An 8855-nucleotide genomic window follows, 5' to 3' on the forward strand; every position below is an offset into this window, starting at 1 on the left:
ACGTCTTTGGGACCAGTACCCACTTTCGGGGCTGACAACCTCATCGTACTGGCTATATTTAGGATCCTACGTATAATGGTGGACGCACCATACATCCGTTCCTAAGGTTTCTAACGTTTTCACGTTAGCTAAGGTTTTGACATTTTCATGTCACTAAGTTTGGATAGTTGCCAGAAAGGGCCATACTCCAGTTTACATACGATCCTTTGGGCTTGTCCCCAGTTATCCTATGGGCTTGTCCCCAGTGATCCTCTGGGATCATCCCCAGTTATCCTATGGGCTTGTCCCCAGTGATCCTCTGGGATCATTTATCCTTTGGGCATGTCCCCAGTTACTAATTTACCTTTTACATTGGCTTAGTCCCAAGTTATATCTCACTTTTCAGGTTTTGGAAGTCTAAACATATAAGGGTCCTTAATCCTTATTAAAGTCTTATCTATGATTGTCTTGATTGAAGGTTAGGATCCTAACGTGGATCCTCAGGTATGATCCTTGACTATTTTTGATTATACTCTTTATCCTAACCAACCCTTATACTTTGACAACCGAACCTATGATCCTTGAACTAAAACACTTTGAGAATTTTCAATATGAGGATATTTGATCTAGGATCATATCCTAAGTTTATTAAACACTTTTTCAACTCTTGTTATTTTAACAAACACAGCAATTGAGAAATAAGAGGATTATTGAAGGATAACAACACAAGATAAGCCAGAAAAGTTAAGTTATATTATTAAACAAAAGGATCAATAACCCTTTCAAAAGATTGTCAAAATTGCTAACCCACATTTCTACCAGCAAAACGTGGCCCGTCCACATGGGTTGGCAAAGGGTGTCCATTGTCTATGCGGTCTTAGCATTTTGCAGGAAATAAAAGCGGCAGGATCACAAAGGCTTCATCCCCCAAACAGAGGATCCCTCCACCTTTTGTAATCCTACCTATTGTTCAAAGGATCCAGGATCCTTAACCCTAAGAAACTATTGTTCAGAGATTACAGACCATAATTGTTTCAAACATCAACAACCACAAAAAAACACTACCAATCCTAAAAAATTGGGCTCCGGCCTAGTCTCGAAATATCCATCATCGCCCAATCATGCAGCCTACACCTTCGCTGCTTCATCACCACCAGCATCTCCACCTTGATCCTTCTCAGCATCACCACCTTCCAGCATGGGGATCTCCTCAGCCTCATCCTCATCCTCCAGGTCTGCCAGCCTTGCCTTCCAACCTTCAACATCCCACGAGCTTTTGTCAAAGGTAGGATCCTGAGCCTCCTCGGCCATCTGAAGTTGTATCTTATACATAGCAATTGCCGCGGAGACCTTAGCATCTTGGGTGATCTCCTGCTTCTCGTTATCCATATCAATCAACCTCTGAGCAGCCTCAGCCTTCATGACCCGGAGTTCCTTCTCAAGATCTCCTATCTTGAGATCCTTAAGCACGCCCATTTGTTGAAGGTCAGCAATCTGGCTCTCTTGGTCCTCAACATGGCCAAGATAGGTCTCAATCTCGGCAAGTTTCTGCAACAGGAGAAGAAAAAGATAAGCATAGGATCAGATGATCCTCAAGAAAAGCAGGATATGCTAGGCGGATAACCTACAGGGGCAGTGATCCTTACCTCATTCACATAGTCAAGGAATTGCTGACGGAGGAGGGGAAATCCTTGTAGATCTTCAGTAGTCTTCCTCTTCTTCCCCTTGCCCCGGATAGACGCTTTGGGAGCTGATGCTGAAGGACTGGCAGCAGGAGCCTTCTTCTTTGAAGACGTAACATTGGCAAGATCACTTAACCCAAATTTAGAAGCTGATTTGACAGACCTGGCAGACTTTCCGGCACCTACACAATCAAAAAACAAGATAAGTTGCTTTATTAATCAAACAATCCTACATATAATTTATTTTCTGTAAGGATACTTACTTGACATAGTGGCAGATGCAGAGGATACTTCTTGAGAATCTTGGACGGAGACCTGGAAACTTCTGACTTCAGGATCAAGCTTTTTAAAAGCTAACACTCTTTCTCTTGCAGCAGGGGTCAATTTTAAGTGAGCAACGGAAATAGCTGCATAAAAGACAAAGGAAAAAAGACATTAGTGATCCTCATCATATGAGACAGGACTGACAGTGATCCTTCAAGGATCCTCTACCCTACCATGAGTGGCCCATTCCTTGGGCAGATCCTTCCCATCCGGGATGGAATCCCTCTTAACAAAGAAAAACCGACGTTTCCAGTTTGTATCATTCTTGGTAACTTTGAAGATAGGGTGATCCTCCCCAGCTTTCCGTTTCAGCAGATACCGATGTGATCCAAACGTAGTAAGATCATAGAGCTCAGCTAGCTCCGCCATCCCCAGGTCAATTCCTTCCTGCTCAATGATCCTCTCGAAGGTATAAAGAACCCTCCAGATCATCGGCATAGCTTGGATGTAAGAGATGCCGGTTAAGGAAAAGAAAGACTGGGTAAAGTCTGGAAAAGGATATGAGTAACCTATAGCAAACGGAGTAGCAGGAAAAGCCACCCAGACATCTGAGACAAAGTCGCTCAAAGCAGTAGGATCAAAGGATTTAAAAACAACATTCGCCGGAAAGCAATGGCGAATCTTGTCTATGTGGACATCAGTAAAGCAGCACCTCTCCGTAGGAGAATCCTTGATAATCCCCTGGCTTTTTAAAGGACTATCCTTCTTGGAATCCTCGTGTGGGGAGTTCCGGAGCAGCATGATTGTGATCGAGTAAAAAGAAACAGAGCAAAGAAGAATAGAGAGAAGAAGAAAGAGAAGAGGAGAATACCTGATCGATCTTCGGGGTAGAATATGAAGGGAGTGTATCTCGAATTTAAATACAAACTGATCCTCACCCTATCTCCTATTTATAATCATGATCTGCAGGATTGTCACATCTCTGACGTAATGATCATAACGGCTAGTCCGAGCATAACGGCTAGTTTCTTGGAGTCGCCCGTTAGAGATAAGATCGAAACAAAATATAACTCGTCTATTTACAATTAACTCCTTATATTTTGGGGGCAATTGTTAGGGCTGGATTTTTACTATAAGTGATCCTTATACGTGATCCTAACCAGTGATCCTTGTTTCTTTGGCAGGCAGTGATCCTCAGCCGGACTTCAGGATCAGGATCATGGGACGTTATGGTGATCCTTATACTAACGGTCACCTTCGCTTACTACAATATTATTTTGCAGGAACATCTAGCAGGATATGCTCTAGGCATCATGATCAAGGGACGCGTTTTCACAATTATGGCAAGAGCTAAATTGAAGATAGACGTTGTACCGGATATGGAAACTTGGCTTGATCTAAGGGCAGCAATTTAGGCTAGATTATCTTTATTTCTAAAGGGGTAATGAGCTGATTAATAGTTTACCTACCTTAAGTAGGTCACCTACACTAGTATAAATACTACTCTTCCTCATTCGGAAGAACACACACGACATACGACACAACTATCAAACACTTAGACACTCAGTGATCCTTGTACTCAGCTCATTATCATCCAAAGTTGTAATCATATTTTTGTTATATTGAAGTTGGTGATCGGTAGTTGCCATCACCCGAGGTTTTTTATGCCGGAGATCATTCATTGATCAAGGGCTTTTTCCTCGTATAAATCATCGTGTCTTTGCATCTTTATCACAGAAGTGATCCTTTACTTTCATAATTAACCAAGCATCATACCCCATTTACATAAAGTTTGGTTGCATTATCCTTGTGTGATTTTTGACCAAAACAGCAGGAAAGTTCTTAGGATACATGGTAACCCAGAGGGGCATTGAAGCAAGCCCGGAACAAATCAAAGCATTAGTAAATATCAAATCTCCTGCCAATGCCAAGGATGTTCAAAGACTGACAGGCAGGATAGCAGCTTTGAACAGGTTCATATCGAAATCCTCAGAAAAATGCAAAGAATTCTACGATATCCTAAGGAAGAATAAGAAGTTTGAATGGACTGAGAAGCATGAGAACGCTTTACAAGCCCTTAAAGAATATATGTCCTCAGCACCAGCATTAGCAAAACCGGAAAAAGGAGATGTGTTATCCTTATACCTGGCGGTATCCTCAACCGCTGTAAGTGCTGTCCTTGTCAAGGATCATGAAGGTACACAATATCCTATCTACTATGTAAGTAAAAGTTTACTTGATGCCGAATCCAGGTACTCACACCTCGAAAAACTTATTCTTGCATTAATCATGGCATCCACTAAGTTAAGGCATTATTTTGAAACCCATACTATTGTTGTTAAAACTAATTTTCCAATTAAGAATGTCCTCAGGAAACCGGAGATGTCAGGGAGAATGGCTAAGTGGGCAGTGAAGCTTAGTGCCCATGATATAAGATATGAACCAAGAACAGCCATTAAATCACAAGCCTTAGCCGACTTTGTGGCTGATTTCAGTAGTGATCTACAAAAAGAAGCAGAATTGGAGGTCCAGCAGCTGGATGAAACCAAGGATCCTTGGATATTACACACTGACGGATCCTCAAATGTCAAGGGCACAGGGCTCGGGATTGTCACACCCCCAAAATCCACCTGCGGAGTATCACCGCTTGGGAGCGTGACTGACCAGGATCAAGCCACCAATCATATTGAACATGCATATAGTATTAAGTAAGATAAAGGAAAACCATCCGTTCAATACAAAAGGTGTTCAAAACATGTTATTGTTTTAAAGTGTAGCGGAAGCATAGTAATAATCCAACAATAGTAAATAGTTCAAATGTTATAATAGTTCAGCATAGAAACCACGAATCCTTGTCCACAACGACCCGCTTCTCCAGTGCAAGCTCCAAGTACCTAACGATCTGCAAGGCATGTAACAGAATGGTCAACAAACTAGTTGAGCGAGTTCACAGTAAGTAAATGTGTAACAGTAAGTAACAGGTGGCTCTACAGGGCCGATAGTAAGTTATGCTGGTGGGGGCTTCCCATGTTAAGTTACCACTAGACTATTCGTATTATTATCCCTGTTCTTCGTCCGAGAACAGAAGTGTGTATAAAGTGTGCGTAGGTTTTACGCACGTATCCTTCGTAACCTGAGGATAGGAGTAAGTAATGCGTACACGTAGGTTTTACGTGCGTATCCTTCGTAACCGAGGATAGAATGGCATGTGAACCCGTAGGTGTTATCCCAACCTACGTAACCGTCCTGACATCCGAGGACATGATAGGTGACAGTCTAGTAAAGCATATGTACGTTCCTTTCAATAACAGCCCTTAACCCATTCCCACAACCCGGGAATCCCATGCCTTAGTAGGAGTGTGAACTCACCTTGGTTTGCTCGGTATGCTAAGTTATGCACTCACAAGTAATTAATCACGTCCTAGTGTTTGCACGTATAACAAATCAGTTCATGTTCGCAATTGTACGCAAGCAGTTTAATGTTCACATAACAGTCAGTTGCATAACAGCACACACGTATTATTTCACCTTGCACGAATACAGATGCTAACATTCATCTCTAAGCATGGCATGCCAATTAAATCCAGCATATAATCAATCAGTCAAAGTATGTTCATAATCCCTAACATCCTTCGAATCCAGTCACTATCTTTCGACAACAGTAATCACAATTATCTTTCGGACCAATGTTATGTTCCGAATCCTATGTCATCTTTCGGCCAACCTATCTTTCGGTCCAACTATCTGTCGGTCCAACTATCTTTCGGTCCAATAATGGTTCGGTCCAACTAGTATCTTTCGGTCAAAGTTATGGTTCGACTAACAAGCATCCTTCGACAACAACTATGTTTCGAGTAGTAACATCTTTCGACAATTAACAGTTACGTTTGATCACCATCAGTTACGGATATCATGCAGCCAAATACAGAAACAGAAACCCTAATCATCTACAGCCGTCATCATCATAACAATCATCATCTATCATGCATGTCCAAACAAATCACAACAAGTACCAAATCTTAACAGTACATCTACATAACGAGTATCATACAAGCACGATTCCTCACTACAATCGATCTATAATATTGATTAATAATCCGAACAGAATACCAAAGATCCTAATTGATAGCAGGTTTAGATCTTTGCGTTTAAACTAACCATACCGTGTTCACTTGTTTCGTTTTCGTTTACCATAATCAACATCATCACAATATATCCGATTAGCATCTATATCCGATTAACATTCATATTCGATTAACATACGTGTCTGGTTAACATACAAACATATTGCAAGACAACTGGAAAAATCACGAGATCATATACACATAAAGCATCACATACTAACCGGAAATCTGGATTACGTAATGAAATCCTTTGAACAGAGTGTAGGTCTGCTATATGCCGTCACACATACAAGGGAACCGAAAGCTCTAGGGTTTTGCCGATCAAAAATGTTATTACGTAAAGTTTCTAATCCAACTTATATTAAATCGGCAGTGGGCCAAGGCCCATTTGAAAGACTGGGCCGAAACATATCGAAGGATATGTTTCGTGATCCTTCGGGCCGAATGATGTCGAAGGATATGTTTCGTGCTCGAAGGATATGTTTCGTGGTCCTTCGAGTCCTTCGAATCCTTCGAACTATGTTTCGATCTAGACTAAGTGTTTAATAATAATTCTAATAATAATTCCAATATTATTTGACGATATGTCTCATTAAAACACAACGAGTACAATTACAAGTCCATAATTCAAACAGCTAGACAGTCAAAGTCAACACGCATTTAATGCGAAAGTGAAAGTCAGAAATTCAAGTTGTCACATTATCCCCAACTTAAAAGAAATTTCGTCCCGAAATTTGGTACGCACTCACTGAGGAAGCTAGGTAAGTTACATCGTTCACTGGTTTTCCTGGGGTGTCACATCATCCCCCCGTTGATTTGGAATTTCGTCCCGAAATTCAGTAGTAGTAGCTTCAGCCTCAGAAGTGGATGCATTGGTTTCGAATAGCTGGGGGTACTTTTCTTTCATCTGGTCTTCGCGTTCCCATGTATACTCCGGGCCACGCTGGGAGTTCCAACGAACTCGAACAAGAGGGATTCTCTTGTGTTTGAGGACCTTAACATCCCGGTCCGTGATTTCAACTGGTTCCTCGACGAACTGCAACCGCTCGTCGATAGTGAGTTCCTTAAAAGGAACTATGAGGGTCTCATCTGATAGGCATTTCTTCAGATTCGACACGTGAAATACATTGTGAACTGCACCGAGTTCAGCTGGTAGGTTTAATCTGTAGGCTACTTTGCCAATCTTTTCTAAGATTTCGAATGGTCCGACGTACCGCGGATTCAGTTTGCCTCGTTTGCCAAATCGAACCACACCCTTCCAGGGTGAAACTTTCAATAAAACCCGGTCCCCGACCTCAAATTCCAATGGCTTTCTACGCTTGTCCGCGTAGGCTTTCTGACGGTCGCGTGCTGCCGCCATGCGTTGTCGTATCTGTGCAATCTTTTCTGTGGCGTCCACTACAATATCTGGACCCGTAATTTGACTATCCCCCACCTCTGCCCAACAGAGAGGTGACCGGCATTTACGTCCGTACAATGCCTCAAATGGAGCGGCTTGAATGCTGGTATGGTAACTGTTATTGTACGAGAACTCCACCAAAGGGAGGTGCTTTTCCCAGCCGTTGCCAAAATCGATAACACACGCTCGAAGCATGTCTTCTAGAGTTTGAATAGTTCGCTCAGACTGCCCATCCGTCTGAGGATGATATGCTGTGCTCATGTCTAATCGTGAGCCGAAGGATTTGTGCATCGCTTGCCAAAGCTCTGACGTGAATCGTGCATCGCGATCCGAAATAATAGAGGTGGGCACTCCGTGCCTCGAAACAACTTCTTTCATGTAGATGTCGGCTAGGGTAGAAAACTTATCCTTTTCTTTGATAGCCAAGAAGTGAGCGGACTTTGTGAGCCGATCAACGACCACCCAGATAGTGTCATTCCCACGCTGGGATCTAGGTAGGCCAGTAACAAAATCCATGGAAATTTGCTCCCATTTCCATTGTGGTATTTCTGGTTGCTGAAGTAGGCCTGATGGTTTCTGGTACTCGATTTTAACCCTTGCACAAGTTAAACACTTGCCGACGTAAGTTGCGATAAGAGCTTTCATGTTTGGCCACCAATAAGTTGTTCTGATATCGTGGTACATCTTATCCGACCCTGGATGTACCGAGTAGCGAGACTTGTGCGCTTCATCCATCACAAGTTCGCGTAAACCGCCATAAAGTGGGACCCAAATACGCCCCGTTACATAGTAGGCGCCGTCTTCCTTTTGTTCCATTTGTTGCCTTGAACCGCGCAAGGCTTCAGCCTTGACGTTTTCGGGTTTTAGTGCTTCTATCTGAGCAGCTCGTATCTGTGCAGGAAGACTGGACTGAATGGTAAGCTGTAGCGCTCGCACGCGCTTAGGTAGAGTGTCTTTCCGACTGAGGGCATCAGCCACAACATTGGCCTTGCCTGGATGATACTTGATGGCGCATTCGTAGTCGTTCAGAAGTTCAACCCATCTCCGTTGACGCATATTCAAATCCTTTTGCTTAAGGATATGCTCGAGACTCCTGTGATCGGTGTAAATCGTGCACCTGGTACCGTACAGGTAGTGTCGCCATATCTTAAGCGCGAAAACAACAGCTCCCAGCTCTAAATCGTGCGTCGTGTAGTTCCGTTCATGAACCTTGAGTTGCCGAGAGGCGTATGCGATCACTTTATCCCGTTGCATCAATACACAACCAAGCCCTTGTATCGATGCGTCACAATAAACCACGAAGTCATCCGTGCCCTCGGGCAGTGAGAGAATAGGCGCGCTGCAAAGCCTATCCTTTAAGTACTGAAAAGCGGTCTCTTGCGTATTACCCCATCTGTAAACGACACC

The sequence above is a fragment of the Helianthus annuus genome, chromosome 13 (genome assembly GCF_002127325.2).
Source record: "Helianthus annuus cultivar XRQ/B chromosome 13, HanXRQr2.0-SUNRISE, whole genome shotgun sequence".
NCBI classification, from domain to species: domain Eukaryota; kingdom Viridiplantae; phylum Streptophyta; class Magnoliopsida; order Asterales; family Asteraceae; genus Helianthus; species Helianthus annuus.